Source organism: Ceratotherium simum, chromosome 31 (genome assembly GCF_057802395.1).
Source record: "Ceratotherium simum simum isolate JZ-2026a chromosome 31, ASM5780239v1, whole genome shotgun sequence".
Classification (NCBI taxonomy): Eukaryota; Metazoa; Chordata; class Mammalia; order Perissodactyla; family Rhinocerotidae; genus Ceratotherium; species Ceratotherium simum.
The window spans coordinates 5,607,087-5,631,053 of NC_141930.1; the positions used below are offsets into that span (position 1 = coordinate 5,607,087).

Consider the following 23,967-nt stretch of genomic DNA (forward strand, 5'->3'; position numbering starts at 1 on the left):
TGACATGGTGGAGTTACTCGACAGTCAGCATCCCTTTCATCTCTAAAGCAGGCAGACCTATGAAACAACATGTGTGCATTCTTTCATTCCCTAAATATTTATTGAAATTCTATGTTGTATGATTAATTCATTGCATGCTAAAAGCAGAAGACTCAGTTTGAGTATTTTCCCTCTATGTCCATCTCATACACACGTAATATAATATCGTATATACTATTTGTGCTGAAACAAAAGTATTCTCTTCTGATACACTGGAAGTGTGAACACAAATTCATCATTCAGCAAATATTTTTTAGTATCTTTTGTTCTATCATGCATTAGACATAATTATGAGATTGGGAATTTCAGCAAAAATCTCATAAACAATTAATAATAATAAGACCGTTATGGGCAAGACTAGAATTATACAATATGTTCAAAATGTGGAGCTATAAAAAGAATAGAAGCTTGGCAACTTTCCTAGTTTCTATCCATGAGACAAGTATGCCACTGCTCCATCTGGAGTTATTTAGCAAAATGTATTTCAGTAGTTTGATAAAGATGGCATGGGAAGAAGAGAAAATAGGACAAAATCATAAAACAAAAGTAGCAAATGTCAAACTGACAAGACTTTTAGGTACTGAAAAGTCCTGAGAGGAAAAATGTCTTGTCTTACTAAATCTCCTTTCATGACACCACAATATCTGTCTGGAGCATGCATTACCAAGTTACACTAGCAAGAGAGCACAAGTCTAACTGTATCACATAACCGCAATCACTCAGTGCAGATAAATATTACCTGGATAAAAAAGAGTGATAGGTGTGATATTAAATGATCTATTATAATTGGTATTTCTCCCTCATTAGCATGGGCTTCCTGTGAAGTAACTTAATAAAGGTGGGCTTATAGCTAATTCTCATATTCAACTTAGAAATCAATTACTTCTACTTACTATGTTATAAACATTGTGTTTTAAGGTGCCCTGCTGGATTAGAGACAAACTTGTTTGATTTCCAAAAATAAAATGCTATGTAATATAATAACAGAGCACTTGAAGCAGAATCTAATAAGTAAACAATGCTAAAGATTAAAGAATAGATATTATTGAATAATGTAGGACGTTCAACACAGCCCATCATTTATGATCTATAAAGTCAAATAAACACTAAGCACATAGTTAAAATTCAATGACATCAAATTTTGTCATGTCTCTTGGGGACTCAGAATCTTTAAAGATTAGTCTTGCAATTAGCTATTATCCATATCTATCAAAGAGGGTGCCTATATTCTTAGTAAGGCATGTAGTTACATTGTTTCATCACTAATGTGTTCAATGCTATTATCTCAAAAATATTACTATAAGACATAATTTATGGAAATTCACCCATATCACAGTAAACAAAATAATTGGAAAAGACGTGGCACATTTATTTGTGTAACAAGAGTGTTCAAAGTATTTTAATAGGACTTATTTTATCAAATCAGCACAGATTGGTGAATGATCTTCTAGAAATGTCTTTGGTTTTAGAACTAACTAAACAATAATGATAGTAAAGTTTCTTTAATCTAAAAAATCAATTTTAAGTGATATAAAATGGATAACATAGTTTTGCAGAATCTCAAAGTCTTGTTTTTTGTTCTTTGATTTTTTTGTGAGGGAGATCAGCCCTGTGCTAACATCCGTTATCAATCCTCCTCTTTTTGCTGAGGAAGATTGGCCCTGGGCTAACATCCGTGCCCATCTTCCTCTAGTTTACATGCGACGCTGCCACAGCATAGCTTAAGGAGCAGTGTATTGGTCTGTGCCTGGGATCCGAACCAGTGAACCCGGGGGCGCCAAAGTGTAGCATGCGAACTTAACCGCTACACCACCAGCCCAGCCCCCAAAGTCTTTTGTTTTTAATAAGTGTATTTTACTAATCTTTTCTAAGTAAAAACTTTATAAAAAACTCTTTTTGAGAGAAAAATAATTGGCACATAATTTTAGTGGAGAGCCTTTATCTGTCCTCCAGCACCATCCTGTCATCTCAGCAGAACCTGTCAGGGGCCCAACAAGATGTCCGACTCCCAGCTACTTCTGGCACTGAAAGGATTTTTTAAAAAAAGGAAAGAGGCGTATTTTGAGAACACCAAGCTTTTTCAAATCACAATAACCCTAGGTCAGCAAATGAATATTTCCTTGCACCCTCACTCCTTATGTAAGTCTTTTGCTCTCATCCTCCTATTCTTCAGAAGAACGCCAAGCTGTCTGTCCAAACACAGTCGTCATCTCCATCTCAACTCATTTCACTGAGCCCTGCATACACAGCCCCCAGCATCACTCTCCTCTCCAGGATACGTATACACACAGGTAACACTCTCTTCTCAAGACTGCTCAGTATTTTAAACACTGAGCAGGTGACATTGACTTCTGTACTGAAAAACAAAAATAGAAGTTATGAGACTTGCAATGATACTGCCTTTCATCTAATTTACAAATAATAATATGTTCGTGCGTGGTGGATAGGAAAATAGCATCCAAGAGACACCCACCTCTTAAATCCCCGTAAGCTGTGAATATGTTACCTTACATGGCAAAATAGACTTTACAGATGAGATTAAGTTACGGAATTTGAGAAGAAGAGATTATCCAGGTAGGCCCAGTCTGATCATGTGAGTCTTAACAGTGGAGGATCTTTTCAGAGAGATGTAACGTTCTGAGATGTAATGTTGCAAAATGCTCAGAGAGATGTAATGTTGCTGGTTTTGAAGATGGAAGAAAAGGGCCATGAGCCAAGGAATGTGAGCAGTCTCTAGAAGCTGGAGAAGACAAGAAAAAAGATTCTCCCCTAGAGCCTCTATGATGGAATGCAGTCCTGCAGACACACTGATTTCAGCCCACTGAGACCCGTGCCAAATTTCTGACCTAAAAGGCTATAAAATAATAAATTTGTGCTGTTTTAAGCCACTAAGTTTGTGGTAATTTGTTATGGCAGTGTTATAAAACGAATAGAGTGGATATATACACATCTATATCTATACCTGTAACTATACCTATACCTAAACCTACACCTATATATACACATGACAGATAAATATATGTAAGAGGCATAATAAGAAATTTGAGATGATACCAAATCACTTCTTATTAGTGGTTATTTGTGATAGGCAAGGTCACTGAGGTTGGTGATAGGGATAAAGGGAAAATTAGCTTTGTCAGTAATGTTCCAACTTTCAATTCTTCTAAATTCCTTTTAAAGAAGAATGCTTCTTGGATAATGAGTGTAACAAATAAATTAAACTTTTAAAAAGAACCAGAAAGTTCTAGAGGGTAGAGGGATTGAAACTAATGTAATTGAGAAAATCTATTTGTAAAACTGTTATACACATCATCTTTTCTACCTATTTCCATTATCCTGGGTGTTCAGTAGTGATTTGGCCCCCCAGGGAGAATATGGATCCAAACTTACTAAACCAACGATTGGGTAGATGAGACCAGCACTCACATCATAATAGTGTCTAAATTACAAGTTACTATGACAGTTAAGTGAGTTAACATCATGCCTGACAGGTAGTATTTAGTATAAAAGTATTAATAATTAGTACTATTATACCCTCAATGTCCATCCACGTTGTCACAAATGGCTGGATTTCATTGTTTTTTATGGCTGAGTAGTATTCCATTGTGTATATATACCACATCTTCTTTATCCATTCATCCCTTGATGGGCACTTAGGTTGCTTCCAAGTCTTGGCTATTGTGAATAACGCTGCAATGAACACAGGGGTGCATGTACCTTTGCAAATTGGTGTTTTCAAGTTCTTTGGATAAATACCCAACAGTGGAATAGCTGGATCATATGGTAGTTCTATCCTTGCTTTTTTGAGGAATCTCCATACTGTTTTCCATAGTGGCTGCACCAGTTTGCACTCCCACCAGCAGTGTATGAGAGTTCCCTTCTCTCTACATCCTCTCCAACACATGTTGTTTCCTGTCTTGTTAATTATAGCCATTCTGACGGGGGTGAGGTGATATCTCAAGTGAAATAAGTCAGAGGGAGAAGGTCAAATACCGTATGATTTCCTTCATTAAGTAGTAGATAATAACAACAATAAACAAACACATAGGGACAGAGATTGGATTGGTGGTTACCAGAGGGGAAGGGGGGAGGGAGGAGGGTGAAAGGGATAATTTGGTACATATGTGTGGTGATGGGTTGCAATTAGTATTTTGGTGGTGAACATGATGTAATCTTTGCAGAAATAGAAGTACAATGATGTACACCTGAAATTTTTACAATGTTATAAACCAATGTTACCGCAATAAACAAAAAATTTAATAAATAAAAAAAATAAACAAAAAAAATAATTAGTACTATTATGTAATGCACAAAATCTTGCATAAGAGGTCCACATTTCTGATCTTTTATTTAGACCAAAACCCAAATTCTTTTGTGTCTTTGATTATAGAAAACTTTTCTTAGTTTTAGAAATCTGTTGCACCATTGCTTTGACCATGAATTCTAAACTGAACATTCTCCACTAATTGGAATATCTACTCATAATTATGTAACGCTGAATTCTATTTCCTTTTCATTTTGCTGCCAATTTTGTCTTTCTTTTGGAAAGGCATTAAGATCTGCCAGGAATTGAACCCTCTTCTGGAATGTGATCTTCGTCCTTTTAGAGGAGGGAGGTAGGAGACTCTTGGAGTCCTGCCTCTTAGTCCTAGGATAATTGGTGTCTGCGTATTCTGACTAAGCAGGTCTCATTCATCCAGTGCCAAGCAAAGGACAAGTTGCTTCCCTCATTCTCCCCGTTCTAACTCTAAAAGTAGAATAAGCTGACATATAAGTATTGTTTTCTACCCTCCATTTAAATTGAAATCCCAAACACAGGAGTTTATTCCTGCGTTTTATTTGAACATTAGAAGACCTTTCTTGTAAGTCAGGTCAAGATAAAGATTTTCATAAAATGGGCGTGCTTAAAGCACTCTGGCCTATAGGAGTTCTCTGCTTGCGAGACTAGAAACCTAATTATTTTATTAAACATACAAATTCAGATGACTATAAGCACTCCTAGCCCAGTGTTTCTTTGTTTTAAAATTAATATTGTTATTTTAAATTCACTTAATAGCCCCAGCAAATCTGAGAAGCAAGAGTTCTATCTATCTCACTTCTCTCTTAAAGATGTTAGGAACATACCAGGCTTCATCCAAGAAGAAATAATTTGAGGATAATATATATATGAAATTTATAAATGCTATATTAGTAAAGTCAAATCTCAATGGAAGTAATAATGAGGCAACTTTGTCTAACTAGAGAAAATAAGAAAAGAACAAATGATTATAGGGAAGAAAGAAGGGGAAGAAAGGTGGTAAGTAAGCTTCAATAAAAGCGATTACCAATAAAGCAGACATTGAACATTATTACTAGTAGGACTGCAACTATGAATAACAAAAATAATAGTTTCTGGCATTTAATGAGCGTGTATTATGCACCAGGAACTTTTCTAAATGCATGGCATTAATTAACTTATTTATTCCAAATTGTAATTGTGTTTTCCCCAAAGAAAAGAATTATAAACACATTCCAGAGAAATAAACATCATGGTTAAAGGACTAAAAGTTCAGGGTATACAAAGGGTGAGTCAAAAGCATGGGGTGTGGCTGGAAAACAGTAAGAAAGAAAGTTCGATTGAAATTGTACACAACTTGAATGTCACAGTAAGACATTTGAGTTTGATGACTTGGTGGTGACGAGCCATCAAAATAATGTAAGTAAATAAAGTTTGCAAAGCTGATCTATCTTTTAGAAACATAACATTTCAACAATGTGAAGGTTAAATTCAGTAGTATGGCAAAGATACTGGAGAAATAAAGATCAGATAGGAATGGAGAGCAAGGCGGAGTTCGCTCTTCAATGGCCCTGAATTTGCTCTTCAAAATACTGAGACTGAAATGCCAATGGCACACCTTGGAGAGAAGGCTAAAGATAGAGATTCATAATCATAGAGATATGAGCAATGCCTGAAGCCAGTAATCATATAAAGTAAAAAAGAGACAAAGAAATAAATAGAAGAAGACAAATGCCAGAGAGAGCATCATTCTAGCAAGAGAAACTGGGAGGAGTAATAAGCGAAGGAGACTAAAAGAACATTGTCATGGAAAACAAAGATTTTCCAATGAAAGAATCCGCAGTGTCAAATGGGGCAGATGTTAGCTGGTTTAATTACTGCTGGATTTTGAAAATATCAAGACGTTGATGAGCCTGGAAACAGCAAACTAAATGGAGGGTGGGAGTGATAATTAGATCCTGGAAGATTGAGGCCCTAAATGGTTACTTTTAAAAACAACATTCTTTAGGACTCTTAAAAAGAAAATTTCCAAATAAAGAGAGGGAAACAGATGGAGACAATTGTTTGAATGGGGGAGGAGGAGTTAAATTAGAGAAATGTTAATGAAGGCAGTTGAAGTACTTTCTAATAGGTTACAAATTACTTAGCGCCAGAGAATACCCAATGCTCATAAACACTCCTCTGAATTATATTGAATTATCAATAAGCTCTTAGGAGATAAGTTATTTTTAATTTGTGGATTGCCTGGATAGAACTTTTTATATCGTACATTTTTCTCAGGGGATCTTGTAACAATATCTTCGAAGCTAAGAAGAGATGGAGACACAAAAAATATGACTAAATAATATTTTTTAAATGTTATTAAATGAAAACAAAAATTATTTACCACGTAAATCTTGTAATTAGTCTCCAAACAGCAAATGCCCATCACATGTGCTTATTGTGTTTGGACATTTAATGAAATGGATAATTAATGTGAAAAATCATTGTATTATTTGCTGCCCTTGACAATATGGCTAAAACTGTAGCCTAAGGGGTGAAATTAAGGAACGTAGCATTTCAAATGTGTAAGTAACTATACAAATAGACATATTCCAAGTAGTTATGTTGTACTTTGTGCAATAGTAATAAACACCATAATCTGAGGGATTGATTTATCCGAAAATCTCTGTGAAATATAATACTTTAAATAATGTTAATGCTCATGTTACTATTTACCACTCCTATAATTTAGTAAGTTTGAAAAATACTATAGGACTTGATCCTAAATTTCCCTAATAAAGATGGTCATCATGCCACAATTGATTCCTTTTCAAAGAATATACTATATTTTTATGGACATTTCAGAAAAAAAGTTCAGCCATTACACAAAGTTCCTCTGTAATCATTGATGTATATTGAATGCATGAATATTGAATATTAAATTCATATCCGAATAATAAAATACTTTCCTATCATAACTAGGGCTTATATTCTGAATTTTTTCTCTTCTCTCTTATTTCTTAAAACAAATACTTTCCAGGTAGCTGTAAGGGATAAAACAGCATTTAAAGGGCAACGATTTAAACTTATCACAACAAAATATTACATTTCCCAACTACTCATATTACACTTAAAATTCACAGATGAAAATGTCGAGGCTTAGCAAGGATAAGAAATGTGTTAATTCATAGATAGTTCTTTTTGTAGAAATAGCTTTTATTTTAATCACCCACTAGCCAATATACTCCAAAAATTTATAGAACATTAAAAAATATCACTTTTGTTCATGATCTTTCAATTAACGTAGAGAACTTTTTAAAGTACTAGTTGAAGGGGTTACTTTTTCCTTCCCATCAACACTTCCTCCGCTCATATAGCATTCAACAGAGCAGAAGACCAGAAAGACGGCCTGAATTCTCTCTTCTCCAGGGAGAGTGCAGAGCTTAATTGAGACCGCACCATATCAGTCTGCACAAGTAAGAGTGTTCCTTTGGGTTTTGTTGGTGCAGCTTGTCTTTTCTATATCAAACTAATTTAGCAGTTGCGATTTATATTTAATATACTACGTATAAAATAAGGACTACAGAAGCCTACATAAGAAAATAAAAGCAGCAAACAACCAATTAAGGATTTCCTGCTACATTTTTCTGTCTGAGTTGCCTTCCCAATCAGAGGAAATAAACTCATGGCAAAATTACTAGCAGATAGAAGGCATTGATGGTCAGGTAAAATTCGTTAACACCCCAATCGTTCTTCTCATCGTTTGTAGGCATAGCTTTCCCTTCTCCCTGCAAAACCCATATACAATTAGAAGTACTTACGTGGAAAAGAGATGTGGGGACACAGCAGAGGAGGCACACCAGCCAAAACGACAAGCTACGATTTCTAATTTCATCCCATTTAAAACGCATCTACATAATGTTTTCCGAAAAATATTTTTCCATGTATCTTCCACTCTTTTCAGGCTCATTGCCTTGGCAATAGTCTTGTGACTTCAATGGTGGCAGGAAAGCAAAAGAGAAGTCAGTTTTCTGGGAAAATGTCCCCGTACTGTAGAGATTTCCAGGTAGCTTTATTCGGCCACGGTGCTCACTGTAACCAGTTCACAGGCCCTCAGTAATCCTCTGGAGGCAAGCCAGGTATCACAGCCTCTGAGTCTGGGGGAAGCCATATGGTCATGCTTTAGCAGATATTCTGTCAAATTTTCTATCATGCAGGCTGAGAGCTTACACACACGTAGACACACACGCATACACTCCATACGCAGATATACATGCACACACTCACACACACACACATCTTCAGAGACTCCAATTTCTCTCAGAGTAAAAACTAAAGTCCTTACAGTGGTCTGTAGGTTTCTGAGTGACCCGCCCCATCCTTCACTCGCCTAGCTTTACCTCTTACCTCTCTTCATCTTCTTAGAGCTTCTAGTCAGCGCTAGCCATCTGGCGTGCAGACATTCTTGCCGTTCTTAAGACCCTCGGTAGGCTTCCTCATGAGGGCCTCCACTCTGGCCATTCCTCCCGCGTAGGCCGCTCTGCAGATGGGCACATGACTAGTTAACTCGTCTACTCATGTGAGTTGTGTTTGTCTGGTCAAATGTCATCTTCACAGTGACGCCCATGTTGCCCATTCTTTTTAAAACTTCAAACCACTTTCAAGTGCAAATCTCATCCTCTTACTCTGTTCTCTGTTTAAAAATACGCTTATCTTGTTTAAGGTACAATATAATACACTTACTGATTATGTTTTTTACCGTTTATTTTCCTCCACTATCAAGTAAGCTCCAAAAAGGTAGGGGCTTGCATTTTGTTTGTTTTGTTCTCTGATAGACCCCAGGTGCGTAAAAGAATGCATAGGATAGGGAATGCATGTAAAGCATAGAAGAAAAGAGGAAGAAAGAAGATAGAGGAAAAGAATAAAGAAGAGAGAAGATAATCGAAAGGAACAGGTAAAGGTGAGAGGAAAGAACTGGAAATAAAGGTAAAAGCAGAGATTAAAAGAATCTGCTCTCTTTATCAGGATCTTCAGTTTCCCTATCATAACTGCCCTCCTGTCATGAAGTGCCCATCCTGGGGATGGCTCTGTGCCAGAGATCTATGATCAAAGTCTCTCTCTCCTTCATCCAAAGGACTCTAACCCAGGATGTCAAAAATGCAGACATTTTCAGATTTAGACTTGTGTATTAGCTCAGACACTTTTGCTTCTTCTGTCACCTTTGTACTTCTGTCAAAAAAAAAATTCATGCTGACATGTCTGTTTTAGAATTCCTTTCAATCTCAGAAAGATCTCATTCTTCCATAAGTTTTAGTTAATATGGGCTGGTTAGAACAGAGATGTATTCCTTAAAGGATTAAGTTAATGCTTCTAATGTTCTGTTTCTCCAACATCACATTTTTACCATAAAGATGGGCACAGGGAAATGTCTAAAAGGAAACGGGATTAAGATTATACATCATTTTAGGGGGGTTTTAGTCTCACAGGAAGCTATTAGTATAACATAGTTGAGATTTTTTTGAACCAAAGTGAAATATTTTACAGCTATTATTTTTAAAGTAGAAAATAAAATGCATTTTCCTTTTTAAAAACAATTCATTCTTTTGTATGACAAATACCTTTTTTTAAATCTAGATTCACCTTATTACTCATCTAAATAATGTCTTCCAAAGTACTTAAATATAATAAAGTTTATAAAAAGTGATTTTGTATGCCAATTAATTATTATATGACTGGTATTATGAAACGTCACTTGATTTCCTTAAAGAACATAAAATATTAACACAGTTAATGAAATTCATCTTTATTTTGAAAGTGAACATAATAAAAAAATAGGCAAGTACTTGATTTTTACTGTTATTGATATGCATGTCATATTTAATTTTAATGTGGGCCTAACAATCTAATCTGAGATCATTAGAATTTAAAGTTATACTTTAGGTATTTTGTAAGCAAAATGAAAAATCATTACCCTGGATTTTTGCCCTCTGACAAGACAGATTTAATTTTATAATTTCAGTGATCATTGAAAAGTGAAATATTACCTAAAACTTTAATACTCAGCTTCTTTATGATATTTAGTTCAAAAACTCAAAAGTTAAAAATAAAATCATACTCTGAGCAAAGACTCAAGGTTAAAAATAAACCATATTCTGAAGAAAACATCCAGCTTCTTATTCCTAATTGGAACCTCACAGATAACATGGATTTTTTTTTTTTAGAAAAATCTGTGACTGCAGGCCAACAGTAGCTTTCTAATTCATTATTATTCTATGACTATATCACATTTCTGGATGTATGTGGATTCAGAAAAGGCAAGAACAACTATGTTCTTTGAAGGAAAGGAAGTGCTTAGCAAAGGTAGTGGATAGGTAAAAATAAACACAAAGCAATGTGAATGCCCACTGTAAAAATCATGTTTCCGCATCTCTCCTCTCTCTTTGTCAAAAGCCAGAGAGATCAAGCTTTCTTTTCAAGCATTTAATTTTTCCTCAAAATCTAGACGCGAGGTCAGGTTCAGATGTATCTAGATTATATTTTAATCTCTTAAGTAAAGAGGAAGATGGGAGGTAGAAATAGAAAGGAACATATTTCTTAGCTTTCCCTCTTTAAAATATGATAATACATACATTGAGGGAAGAAAGATTTCCTGGAAAGTTTCACCACCATCTCACCAGAACTTTTGTTGTTTTTGTTATTTCTATATACAAAGTGCCTGTGAATCATTTGACAGAGATACTTAACTAAGGAGTATCAAGGGGGCAAACTTTTAAGAAATAGTTTGAATTGAAATGTTAATCATTTTCTCAACCTAGAAGAGACAAGAAAGCAAATTTCAGAGTATTTTATTTTGTACATTGCCACAGTATGAGCTAAACAAATAAATCATACATAATATGTAATATAATTTATTATATTAAACATATATATATTTATATTTATATAACAATGATCCAAATGTTTAACCAAAGTTAAAGGCAAGACATCCTTGACATTCAGAATTAGTACAAGCCGTGTATGTAACAATTAGCAAATTTAGAATTGTCAATATTTCAGCCAATTTTTAAATTCGATTCTGTCCTTGCTATACAAATGTAGCATTATTTATGAGCCCTCTCCCTACAGGGGAAATGTTTTGCAGGGAACTAAATCAATGTATTGTGGGTCTTGTTACACTTAGTGTCACAGAAGATTTCATTGCAAATGTTTATAGGTCTTTTAGCATTTTACAAAAAACAAAATCAAACTAACAAAAAGCAACCTTTTACACCCCTTATCTTATTTGATCTTCACAAAATTCTAGTGACTTAAATTGCCAGGTATCATTATTCCTATCACTTAATTAAGGGAGTTTATCTTGAGAAATGCTAAGCAACATATCGAAGGTCAGATTGAAGCTCCATATCAGCACTGAGTCTCAATTCTAGGTGTTTTATTCTTCGCACCTTTCAGCTACTACTATTTTTAAAATTTTAATTCACTAACAGATTGTTAAATGCCTATCTGATGAAAACGTCTATACAAATGCTAATTCATCAGATTGTGTGTTTGGAGCAATTACTGCACTTTGATAAAATTGCAATCGAAATTTTGAAAAATATTATTGTTCTTATTTTAATTTATTGTGATATAATTTGCAGGGATGTGGAAGCAATAATTAAAGACCCTCACACTGCTTTTGATAAAGATGCTACAGCTACCAGTAGTTTGAAAAATTATTGCACTTTTAAAATTAATGCTCAACTTAGTACTAAGGAGCTATTTACATCCTTAACATACACTGATTAATTTCTTATTAAATGCTATTGCATCTTACAATTGAAATGTGTATTAGTACGCCTTAATTGCAAGATTTCTGAGGAGTAGGATAAGTTTTGAAGATAATGGATTAAATTATTTATTAGATGCAAGAAGCTCATACTGAGGTTACTAGAGATGATCGTTCTTACTTCTTATTGAATCAAAGAATAGTCTCAGGTCAGAATCCTGGTTGATCCAGTCCAATAAAAGCATAATGTTTTCTCAAGAAATAAATCTGTATACATCCATAGAGTACCATGATAGTGGCATTATTTTTATTATTTTTATAATTAATAGCTCCTGAAACATAAAGCAATTTATATTTACAGTGTTCTGGCTCTAATCCAGTAAATAAAATAGAACTGCTATTTTCCAATGGCTTGTTATTCTGCCAGCTTGATGATTTACTATATACGTAGGCAGAATGAGTAAGCAACAAATTAACTTCTATTTTCAAGTGAGAGGGCTAAAAATTAATTAGACCAGTTTCATAAAGCAACAAGGTTATTCTAGTCTATCCATACACAGACTTTGATGATGTAAAAATGAATCCCTTTCCATCTCTTTTAGAAAGAAACATGGAATAGATACTTGCTTTAGTCAATAGGTTCTCTTGAAGTTTGTGATAAATTGGCCAATTATACTCTCCGATCTCAAGGGGGAAATTAGGCAAAATTTGTGTTTCACATGATTTTAAATCTGGTGATTTCTATTGGAAAACATGCAATAGCCTGAGTGCAATTTGTAGGCTATATTCAATGTACTTCTAATGAATTTCTAGGCTGATGAAAAGGACTAAAGTAAACTGTTGCAAGGGCATTTGTGAGCGATGTGCTTAAAATTGTCATTTTAGAGCAATCTGTGGTCCTATGATTTTTTTCCAGGTAATTGTGATTCTTAGATTTAATATAAATAATTAGACATAAATTGTATGTTGTCCTCTGATTATTATGCACATTGCCGAAGAAAGACCTCCTCCTTTCATTCATCCCCAAAACTTGATTGAAATTTATTTTAGCTAGGGTCAGGTTAGAATGCATTGTCATATCAGAGATCATAATCCTTAACTTAATTTAGAGTCCCTGGTGCTCTGTGGAAACATCTAGGCAATTCAATTAGCCCATTTGGTGATTTCTGTAAATACAATGTAGATAAAAACAACAACACATTGTACTAAAAATACTAGAATAAGTATTTTATAATGCTCCAATATTTAGTCATTATAAAAATCATAACATAGAAAATATTATCTTTATTTTATGGTTTAGGCAACTGAGTATCTGGTATGTGAAGTTATTTCAAAAAGTCAGGAATTTCCAAGTGATACATTTGAGTTTCCATTCTGAGTCTTTTCAACCAGTTTCTCCAATGGTGGTCCCTAGACCAGAATCATTTGCATGGTCTGGAAACTTGTAAGAATCAGTAGCAACACGTGCAAACTGGAAATGGAAATTCTCAAGCATCACTCCAGAACTGACATATCAGAATCAGAATCTTCGGGGGTAGGGTCCAACAATCTGTATTTTAACAAGCCCTCCAAGTAGGACTGATGCACACGAAAATTTTAGAACTGTCTTAGACTATAAAACCTATACTTTTTAAATGATTCTAAAGGACTCCCTCAGACAAAGTTTTGAAGTTGCACAGACATCTATGTAACAGACATTAATAATAGGTTATGTAAGGAATGGAAAGGAGAAAATGAAACTCTAATTACTGGTGGATAATATAATTGTCTCCGAAGAACATCCAAATGAATTTATTGACAAATTAATGAAATTAATTTGAAAGTTTAGCAAAGTCATTGTAAAAAGATCAGTATACATATGTTGTCTGTTTTTCTATATACTATCCAGAAACAATTAGAAACATAATTACAAAATACATTATTTAAAATTCTAAATAAAATTGTGAATTAATTGGAAAGATCTGACAAAAATTTGTGTAAAACCTATGCATTAAAACTTAGAAAACTATATTGAAGAACATTAAAGAAGACCTAAATAATTAGTTTAATATTTAAAGTCCATGCATAGAAAGATTTACTACCATAAGGATATCATCCTCTCCAAATTGTTCTAGAGTTTTAATGCCATTCTAATAAAATTCCAAATAGAGTTTTTATGGCCTTGCCTGGTTAATTTTAAGTTGAATATAGGAGAGCAAAGATCAGAGAATATCCAAGATACTCTGAAGAAAAGGAGGAAGGAATTACTCTAAAATATATCAAGATTTATTGTAAATCGATAACAAACACAGCAGTCTTCTTCTGGTGGAAGAAAAGACACACTGGAGGTAATAAAAGTTTTGAAACAGGCATATATGCAGAGAAAATTTTGATGTCTGACAAAGATAGCATAACAGAGTGTCAAGAACAAAATAAACTGAATAATTAGGGAGCTAGAAAAAAGGTTTTTTTTAGAAAAAGGAAAGAAAAAAGGAAGGAAGAATGAGAGAGAGGTAAGGAAAAGAGAAAGAAAGGAAGAAAGGAAATGCAACCAAACCGTTCAGAAAAAAGTATAAACATTTTACAATCTTGATGTAGGAAAGGATTTCTTAACCCTCTCCCCCCTAAAAAAGTCAATATAATATAATCAATATATGCATATATGTATAGATGTATATGAATTCAAATGCATTAAAATTGAGAAATTCTGTTTATCAAAAGACATATTAAGTGAAAAAAAGCTATAAAATAGCTAAAGGGTAATTGTAATATATATTCTATAATTAACATTCAAAAATTTTAGTAACCGATAGGTCATGAACACAGATCTATAAGAGTGGAAAGTAAACAATCAGTATGCACACACTTGTTCACATCAACTGCACATAGTCAACAAAGGAGTAGAATCAAGAATGTGTAAATAATTCCTGCCAATTAACAAAAAATGAAACCATATATAAAAAAATGGCAAATGACATGATCTGATAATTCATAGAAAAATAACATATATATGGCTTTACACACACACACTAAGAGAAGCCCAGACAAACCATTAATCAGAAAAATGCAAATTTAGATCATAATTACACTTTCTATCAATGTACCTCGAAAGAATTAAGACAAATGATAGTAACAAATGATAGAAAGAATATGAAAAATATGAATCAATTATTTTCCGGTGGGCATGTAAATTAATAGAACGACTTGGGACAAAAATTAGCATTATTTTAAAAATTTGCTAAAATTCTGCACAGCAAAGGAAACTATCAACAAAAGAAAAAGACAATCTAACAATTGGGAGAAGATATTTGTAAATCATATATCTGATAAGGGGTTAATACCCAAAATAGATAAAGAACTCATACAACTCAACAACAAAAAAGCAAACAACCCTATTAAAAAGTGGGCAGAGGATCTGAAGAGACATTTTTCCAAAGAAGATATTTAGATGGACAACAGGCACATGAAAAGAGGTTCAACATCACTATTTATTAGGGAAATGCAAATCAAAACTACAACGAGATGTCACCTCACTCCCCTAAGAATGGCTATTACTAAAAAGATAAGAAATAACAAGTGTTGGAGAGGATGCGGTGAAAAAGGAACACGCATACATTGCTGGTGGGAATGTAAACTGTGCAACCACTATGGAAAACTATGGCGATACCTCAAAAAATTAAGAATAGAACTACCTCATGATCCAGCTACTCCACAGTAGCTGGTATTTATCCAAAGAACATGAAAACACAAATTCACAAAGATATATGCACCCCTATGATCAGTGCAGCATTATTCATAATAGCCAAGACATGGAAACAACTGAAGTGCCCATCAATGGATGAATGGGTAAAGAAGATGTATTATATATATACAATAGAACACTACTGAGCCAAAAAAGATGAAATCTTGCCATTTGTGACAACATGGATGGAACTTGAGGGCATTACGCTAAGTGAAATACGTCAGATGGAGAAAGCCAAATACCGTATGATTTCACTTATATGTGGAAGATAAAACAACAACAGCAACAAAAAACAAACACATAGATACAGAGAATAGATTGGTGGTTACCAGAGAGGAAGGGAGGATGGGGGAGCATGAAGTGGATAAAAAGGCACATGTGTACGCTCATGGATGAAAATTAGACTTTGAGCCATGAACATAGTGTAGTCTATGCAGAAATCAAAATATAATGATGTATGCCTGAAATTTACATAATGTTATAAAGCAATGTTACCTCAATAAAAAAAACAAAAATTTGAAACTATTAGGAGCCATTCTACTTCTAGCTATACAGGCAAGGGAAAATGCTGTACATTCAAAGCAAGAAATAGGTACAAAAATATGTATAGTATTGTTAACAGTAGTGAAAAATGGGAAACAACCTAAATATCATAGACTAGATAACTGAGAAATTAATTTTGGTATATTCATATAATAGAACACTGGAGAATAGTGAAAACTCAATGCGGTTATATAAAATAACATAGATGCATTTTAAATACCAAGTTTCAAGGGCTTTACGCAATTCTCGGATGGTCATTTCTCTACATGTCAAAAATAGACAAAAATAGCTGTGTATGCACCCTACACATACACACATATGCATATGCATCAATCAAAAGTCATTAAAGGCATGATCAGTGGTTTGCCGGCAAAATTTAACAGTAGGCTCTCCAGGGAAAGCACAAAAAGTCCTGACTTGTAGCATTTGTAAATTTCTGTGATGTAAATATTCCCATAATGATATCAAACTACAAATGTCGAGACAGAATGAAGGAATAGTAAGAGATGCACACCTTGTCAGTTTATTGTCTGCATTGATCCTATCAATAAGAAACTAAAGCTACATATTTTCCTGTCAATTCTACTACCTTACAGCCAATAACTATCCCTAATTATGTGATCCTTTCAAAGAATGAATATCAGTAAAATGAGGTGCATATTCAAATGTATCTTAAAAATATGTATCAAAATGATAATCATAAAGCAGATTCATGAGTCCCAGCATAGACCTGTAGAAATCAGCACAGTGCCTTTCCCAAACTAGCTACTCACTTATATTTTATTGAACAAACAAATGAAAATCTGGATCTCTTAAGGACCTCATATTTTTGCTACATTTTTAATCTTCCCCTCTTTTTCTGCCATCTCTGTTTTTTTTTATTCCATTTGTTTAAACTAAAAAAAAAACAAAAACAGTTAACTCATTTCTCCTACTCACCCTCCACCTCCCGGCAACCACCAATCTATTCTCTGTATTTATGAGCTTGGTTATTAATTAATTAATTAATTTATTTATTTATTAGATTCAAAATATAACAAAGATTATATGCTATTTGTCTTTCTCTGTCTAATTTATTTCATTTAGTATAACGCCCTCGAGGTCCATCCATGTTGTCACAAATGGCAAGATGTTATTCTTTTTAATGGCTGAACAATATTCCATTGTATATATATACCACATTGTCTTTATTCATTCATCTATCTGTGGACACTTAGGTTGTTTCCATATCTTGGCTACTGTAAATAATGCTGCAGTGAACGTGGAGGGTGCATACATCTTTTTGAGTTAGTGTTTTTGTTTTCTTTGGGTAAATACTCAGAAGTGGAATTGCTGGATCATATGGTAGTTCTATTTTTAATTTTTTGAGGAACCTCCATACTATTTCCCAAAGTGGTTGCACCAATTTACATTCCCACCAACAGTAGTGCACAAGGGTTCTTTTTTCTCCACATCCTCACCAACACTTGTTATTTCTAGTCTTTTTGATAACAACCATTCTTACAGGTGTGAAGTGATACCTCATTGGCATTTTGATTTGCATTGCCTGGATGATTAATGATGTAGAGCCTCTTTTCATGGACCTGTTGGCCTTCTGTATGTCTTCTTTGGAAAAATGTCTGTTGAAATATTCTGCCCATTTTTTATCAGATTGCTTGTTTTCTTTTGCTATTGTGTTGTATGAGTTCTTTGTATATATCGGATATTAGCCTCTTGTCAGATATATGACTTGCAATTTTTTTCTCGCATTCAGTAGGTTGCCTTTTCATTTTATTTATGGTTTCCTTTGCTGTGCAGAAGCTTTTTAGTTTAACGTAGCCCCCCTTGTTTATTTTTGGTTTTGTCACTTTTGCTTTTGGTGCCAAATTGAGAAAATCATGGCAAGACCTAGGTCAAAATCTTACTGCCTATGTTTTCTCCTAGGAGTTTTATAATTTCAGGTCTTATGTTCAAATTTTTAACCATTTTGAGTTAATTTGTGTGTGTGGTGTAAGATAGTGGTCAGGTTTCATTCTTTTGCATGTAACTGTCCAATTTTCCCAGCACCATTTATTGAAGAGACTGTCCATTCCCTTTGTATATTCTTCCCTCCTTTGTCATAAACTAATTGACCATATATGTGTAGGTTTATTTATGGGCTCTCTATTCTGTTCCATTGATCTGTGTGTCTGTTTTTATGCCAACACCATGCTGTTTTAATTACTATAGCTTTAAAATATAGTTTGAAATCAGAGAGAGTGATGCCTCCAGCTTTGTTCTTCTGTCTCTAGATTGCTTTGGCTATTTGGGGTCTTTTATGGTTCCATACAAATTTTACGATTTCTTGTTCTGCTTCTGTAAAAAATGCCATTAGAGTTTTGATAGAAATTGCATTGAATTTGTATATTGCTTTGGGTAGTATGGACATTTTAACAATATTGATTCTTCCAATCTATAAGCATGGAATATCTTTTCATTTATTCATGTGTTCTTCAATTTCTTTTGTTGATGTCTTGTAGTTTTCAATATACAAGTCTTTTACCCCCTTGGTTAAATTTATTCCTGGGTATTATTGTTCTTTTTGATGTTATAGTAAATGGGAGTGTTTTCTTAATTTCTCTTCCTGATAATTCATTATTAATGTATAGAAACACAACAGATTTTTGTGTATTGATTTTGTATCCTGCAACTTTACTGAATTCATTTATTAGTTCTAACAGTTATTTGGTGGACTCTTTAGGGTTTTCTGTATGTGGTCTCATGTCATCTGCAAATAGTGACAGTTTTACTTCTTTCTTTCTAATTTGGATACGTTTTATTTCTTTTTCTTGCCTAATTGCTCTGGCTAGGATTTCCAATACTAAGTTGAATAAAAGTGGTGAGAGTGGGCATCTTTGTCTCATTCCTGGTCTTAGAGATAAAGCTTTCAGCTTTTCAATGTTGAGCATGATGTTAGCTGTGGGCTCATCACATATGGCCTTTATTATGCTGAAATATTTTCCCTCTATACCTGCTTTGTTGAGAGTTTTAATCGTGAATGGATGTTGAATTTTGTCAAATGCTTTTTCTGCATCTATTGAGATCATCATATATATATTTTTCCTTCATTTTGTTAATGTGGTGCATCACATTCACTGATTTGCAGATGTTGAACCATCCTTGCATCTCTGGAATAAATCCCACTTGATCGTAGTGTATGATCCTTTTAATGCATTGTTGAATTCAGTTTGTTAATATCTTGTTGAGGATTTTTATACTTCAGTTCATCAGGGATATTGGCCTGTAATTTCCTTTTCTTGTGGAATCCTTGTCTGGTTTTGGTATCAGGGTAATGCTGGTTTAGTAAAATGAGTTTGGAAGAGTTTATTCCTCTTCTATTTTTTTGAGGAGTTTGAGAAGGATTAGTATTAATTCTTCTTTGAAAGTTTGGTAGAATTCACTATGAAGCTGTCTCGTCCTGGACTTTCATTTGTTGGGAGGTTTTTGATTACTGATTCAATCACTTCACTAGTAATAGGTCTGTTCACATTTTCTATTTAATCATTATTCAGTCTTGGTAGGTTGTATGCTTCTAAGAATTTATCCATTTCTTCTAGGTTGTCCAATTTGCTGGCATATAGCTGTTCTTAACAGTCTCTTGTTATCCTTTGTATTTCTGTGGTATCAGTTGAAACATCATCTCTTTCATTTCTGATATTATTTATTTGAACCTTCTCTCTTCTACTCTTGGTGAATCTAGCTACAAGTTTGTCAACTTTGTTTATCTTTTCAAAGAACCAGCTCTTAGTTTTATTGATGTTTTCTATTGCCTTTTAGTCTTTGTTTCATTTATTTTTGCTCTAATTTTCATTTCCTTCCTTCTACTAACTTTGGTCTTCAGTTGTTCTTTCTCTAGTCCTTAAGGTGTAAAGTTGGGTTTTTTTATTTGAGACTTTTCTTGTTTCTTGACATCGGCATTTATTGCTATGAACTTCCCTCTTAGAACTGCTTTTGCTGCATCCCATAAATTTTGGTATGCTACATTTCCATTTTAATTTGTCTAGAGGTATTTTTTAATTTCTCTTTTGATTTCTTTGTTGACCCATTGGTTGTTCAGTATCACGTTGTTTAATTTCCACATACCTGTGGCTTTTCCAGTTTTTTTTTTGTGGGATAAATTTCTAGTTTTATACCATTATGGTCAGAAAAAGATGCTTGATATGGTTTCAATCCTCTTAAATTTATTAAGATTTGTTTTGTGGCCTAACATATGATCTATCCTGGAGAATGTTCCACATACAATTGAGAAGATTGTGTAATTTGGAGGGAATGTTCTGTAAATATCTGTTAAGTCTATCTGACCTAACATGTCATTTAAGGTTGATGTTTTCTTGTTGATTTTCTGTCTGAATGATCTATCCATTGGTGTAAGTGGGATATTAAAGTCCTCTACTATTATTGTATTGTTGTCTATTTCTCCCTTTAGGTCTGTAATATTTGCTTTATATAGTTAGGTGTTCCTATGTTGGGTGCATAAATATTTACAAACGTTATATCTTCTTCTTGGATTGACCTCTGCATCATTATATAATGCCCTTTTTTGTCTCTTATTACAGTCTTTGTTTTAAAGTCTATTTTGTCTAAGTATGGCTACTTTAGTTTTCTTTTAATTTCCATTTTCATGGAACAACTTTTTTCATCCCTTCACTTTCAGTCTGTATGTGTCCTTACACCTAAAGTGAGTCTGTTGTAGCCAGCATATAGACAGGTCTTATTTTTTTAATTCATTCAGACCCTCTATGTCTTTTGATTAGAGAATTTAGTTCATTTACATTTAAAGTAATTATTGATATATATGTGCTTATTACCATTTTGTTAATTGATTTCTGGCTGTTTTTGTAGTTCCTTTCTGTTCCTTTCTTCTTTTCTTGCTCTCTTCCTTTGTAGTTTGATGAATTTCTTTAGTGGTGTGCTTATATTCCTTTGTCTTTATCATTTTTACATTTTTGCTCTGTGGTTACCATGAAGCTTGCATATAACAATTTATATCTATAGCAGTCTATTTTAAGTTGATAACAACTTAAGTTTGATCCCATTGCAAAGCTCAATATTATTACTCTCCCTCCTCCAACATTTTATGTTTTTCATTTCACATTTTACATCTTTTTATCTTGTGTATCTCTTAACTAATTATTGGAATCATAGTTATTTTTACTACTTTTTCTTTTAACCTTCATATTAGCTTCATAATTGATTAATCCACTACCTTTACTGTATATTTACCTTACCAGTGAGATTTATTCTTTCAGATGTATTCTTGTTACTAATTAGTGCTCTTTCTTCTCACATTAAAGAAGTGCTTTTAACATTTTTTGTGAGGCTGGTTTAGTGATCATGAACTCCTTTAGCTTTTACTCATCTGGAAAAATCTTTATCTCTCCTCCCTTCTGAATCATAACTTTTCTGGGTAGGATATTCTTGGTTGGAAATTGTTTTCTTACAGAGCTGTGAATATATCATGCCACTCCCTTCTGTCCTGCAAAGTTTCTGCTAAAAATATCTGCTGATAGTCTTATGCAGATTCCCTTGTATGTAACAAGTTGTTTTTCTCTAGCTGCTTTTCTTATTCTCTCCTTGTCTTTAACTTTTGACATTTTAATTATAATGTGCCCTGGTGTGGGTCTCTTTGGGTTCCTCTTATTTGGAACTCCCTGGGCTTCCTGGATCTGTTATCTATTTCTTTCCCCAGGTTAGGGAGGTTTTCTGGCATTATTTCTTCAAATAAGAGTTCTGCCCCACTCTCTTTGTTCTCTTACTGGAAGTTCTGTGATGCAAATGTTAGTCTGTTTGATGTTGTTCCATAAATGCCTTAAACTATCTTCACTTTTTTTCATTCTTTTTTCTTTTTTCTGCTGATTGGGTGACTTCCACTGCCTTGTCTTTGAGTTGAATGACCCTTCCTTCTACTTCATCTTGTCTCTTCCGGAGCCCCTCTACTGTATTTTTTCTGTTCAGTTATTGCATCCTTCAGCTCTGTGACTTCCATTTGGTACTTTCTTAAATTTTTCATTTGTTTGTTTGTTGAAGTTTTCAATGTGTTCTTCTCCCCAGTTCAGTGAGCATCTTTATCACCATTACTTTGCACTCTTTATCAGGTAAATTATCGCCATTTCATTAAGGTTTTTTTTCTGAGCTTTTATCTTGTTCTCTCATGTGGAACATATTCCTGTGGGTGGTAGCTATTTAAGCACTTTTTCTCCATTGGCTACAGTCCTCTGGGACTCATGAGCCTAAGCCCCACTGGGCACCAGAGCTAGGTGATGTAGAGACATCCCCTGGCAGCAGTCACAAGAATTGGGGCACCAGAGAGGAGTAGAGGTGACTTCAATTTTTACAGTCCTATGGAACAAGGAATGCAAGCTCCTCTGGCCTCCAGAGCCAGGCAATCAAGAGGCATCCCCTAGGCAGTAACTGCAAAAATCGGGGCACTAGATGTATGTAAAAGCTCCCTTCCAGGAGATATTGGTGTCTGAAGGACAGCAAAGGGAGAGGATGAAGATAGCATCCACCAGTCTCTGTGTCCAGAGAGTATTCCAGCAGGATCCTAGATGCATGTGTTAAATTCAATGCCTTCCCCTCAGGCAGACACTTTAATATAAACAAATAAGCCTCCTTCACTTAAAGTCTGGGTGGGATTGGCTGCCTCTAAGCTGGGCCCTGGGGTGCATAAATCCTAGCGTGGGAGCCCTTTAAGAGTGGTGTCTCAGGTCATTTCAGTCTTGTGTGTCTCGGGACATGAACCCTGTTGGTTTTCAAAGTTAGATGTTTTGGGGGTTTGTCTCTCAAATGTATGTCTTAAAAGTTGGGGTGCCCAATGTGGGGTTCAAACTTTTTACTCCTCAGGAAGAAGCTTTAGGTTTTAATTCCTTCCCAGTTATGGGTCACCACACCCTGGGGAAGGAGATTTATTGTGAGATTGTGTCCCAGCCTCTCCTACCAGCTTTGATGTGGTTTTCTCCTCATTTGCCCAATGTGCAGTTGTAATTCAGCCAGGCTTTAGACTTTTTTAAGAGGAAATTGTTCTGTATATGTATAGATTCAGTGTGTCTGTGGGAGGATGTGAGTTCAGGATCTTCCTATATAGTTACCTTAAAATGGAACCCCTCAGTTCTCTGCTACTTTTTAAAAAATAGTTTTATTGATATAGGTATAACTGATACACAAAAAACTGTACACATGCAAACACCTGTGAAACCATCACCACAATCAAGGTAATAGACATATCCAATATCTTCCAGAGTTTCCTCGTGTCCCTTTGTTGTAGTGGTAGGGTGTGTGTGTGTGCATGCGCACATGCGGTAAGAAGACTTAACGTGAGATCTTCTACTGAGACTCTCAATCTTAGACATCTTGAAGTTTTATTGAATTCCCTCTCTCTTTCAAAATCTGACTGAAAAGTTTGCATTGCAAATTAGCAGATCTACAATCATTTAAAGTATTCAGAAGCCATGGTATCTCCTGCATTTGTGGTGTTTATTCAAATACCAGAATATTTTACTGTTTGCCTCTGTGCTTTCTGGGAAGGATACACTGAGGAATATGATTTCTTGGGGTTCAACAGAGCGAATGCATAGCTTTGGTATAGTTTTGTTTTTCAATTTGTGTTTAGTTGCTTTCTAC

General features: G+C 34.4%; 1 long non-coding RNA gene across 1 annotated transcript in view; it reads right to left on the reverse strand.

The window, feature by feature from the left end:
• Positions 1 to 7,891: 7,891 nt before the first annotated feature.
• Positions 7,892 to 23,967, reverse strand: part of LOC147913006 (uncharacterized) — a 36,231-nt gene continuing 20,155 nt past the window's right edge. The window contains exons 2-3 of the long non-coding RNA XR_015549270.1: positions 8,705 to 8,837; positions 7,892 to 8,454 (exon numbers count right to left, since the gene is read on the reverse strand). This is a non-coding gene — a long non-coding RNA (uncharacterized LOC147913006). The remainder of the gene's footprint in view (positions 8,455 to 8,704; positions 8,838 to 23,967) is intronic.